Source organism: Oryctolagus cuniculus, chromosome 8 (assembly GCF_051225735.1).
Source record: "Oryctolagus cuniculus isolate XC-2025 breed Fujian yellow rabbit chromosome 8, ASM5122573v1, whole genome shotgun sequence".
NCBI classification, from domain to species: Eukaryota; Metazoa; Chordata; class Mammalia; order Lagomorpha; family Leporidae; genus Oryctolagus; species Oryctolagus cuniculus.
The window spans coordinates 63,651,089-63,652,714 of record NC_142874.1 but is presented as its reverse complement, the minus strand read 5'-3'; the positions used below and the strand labels follow the sequence as shown (position 1 = coordinate 63,652,714).

Sequence of the window (1,626 nt, the reverse complement as noted above, 5' to 3'; positions counted from 1 at the left end):
AAAAGCCAAAATAGAGAAATGGGATTACATCAAACTGAGAAGCGTCTGCACTGCAAAGGAAACACTCAGGAAAGTGACTAGACAACCAAAAGAATGGGAGAAAATACTTTTATTTTACTGTATTTCTTACTTTTTTCATGATCTATAGTTCTGTTTTTAATTCTCTTAAGTCTTGTGATCACATAATTTAGAGGTTTTGTGCTAATGTATATCTCCTCTACCGTAGTCCTTCCAATAGCTTGGCAAAAGCACCGTTACTAAACACAAATACACAGTAGCTCCTCAGTTTTATGTGTTTCCAAATGGCTGCTTATACACAATTCTGAATTTTAACCTAGTCTAAGGTCGTAAAGAATTCAGCAGGAAGTTTAACTTGTTACTCCGCCTGGTCATGCTGACATTCAAAGCACCAGACCTTACAGATCATCTATAAAAAGTGAGAAGTGTTAAATATTCTTTATTTGATATCATAAACCATACGAAAATGCCTTTCAGTGAGTAAAAGGCAGAAGTTTAGATACAGGAAATTCTAATGAGATCGACACAGCTAAGACCAGAAATACGAAGTAGACATTCCCAGCTGTCTTCAGCTCTTGCCTTTAGCAGGTAAAGAACAAGTGACCTTGCTCAGTTCTGAGACCGTGATCTCCCCAGCATTCAAATCTAAATCCAATCTCCCAACAGGTTTTGGGATGACATTCAGAATTTTTGTTAGTTAAGTCCAATCATATTTTATAAGGGGAAAACAGTGAGGGCATTTACTGAACTGGAATTAATAAATATTTAACCACACAAGGCAATATTAGACTGTTGGACAAAAATATTCTGTCAGCCATTCATGATCTGAATTCTGGTGTATGAGAATTAAATTATGGTGCACATAAAAAAAAGTCACAGGACATTGCTGTTTTGTAATAAATAAGGCAGTGGCCAACTATTACTCATTAGTAGTTTTTGGAATAAGCTATCAAGTCTGCCCTTTCATTCTTCTTCTTAATGCCAGCGAAGATCGCTTTGGTCCCAGGGCTGTATTTCTTGGGATTCTCCAAATACTCCATCAGAGTGTCCTCTCCCCACATGATGCCTTTGTTCTTGTTGGCATCCGTGTAGGAGAATCCAATGGCCTGACCTGTCTTCCACCCAAACAGACCATGCAGATTTGGTCCAGTCTTGTGCTTGCCTCCCTTTTCCATAGTGTGGCACAGGGTACATTTCTGAAAAAAAATTTTGCCTTTTTCAACATAGCCCATTTTTAACTGGCTAGTGTCACTTGTGCCCCAAAGGCCCAGACTGGGAAGCTGGACGTCCCGCTCTCTAACTGTATTTCTTATTATAACCCCATTAGTGGGCTGTTTTTATTGAGGTGGAAAAATGTAGGACTCAGCCATGTCCTCTAAGAGTGAAGAGTATGAAGTAAATAAATAGAATAAAAGAAATAGAAGGCAAAAATTTTTTAAAAAACCTTCTATGATCATGGTTTGGAAGAATTAATGTCATCAAAATATCCATACCACTGAAAGCAGTTTTTTAAATTCAGTGTCATCCTAATCAAAATACTGATGACATTCTCTCAGGTCTAGAAAAAAAAAAGATGAGAAAGTTCATATGGAAATACAAGAGACCCCA

The 1,626-nt window shown here is 37.5% G+C and overlaps 1 pseudogene; it reads right to left on the bottom strand.

Moving 5' to 3' along the window:
* Positions 1–937: 937 nt before the first annotated feature.
* On the bottom strand, positions 938–1,250 carry LOC127483320 (cytochrome c pseudogene; annotated as a pseudogene).
* Between the last annotated feature and the right edge of the window lie 376 nt (positions 1,251–1,626).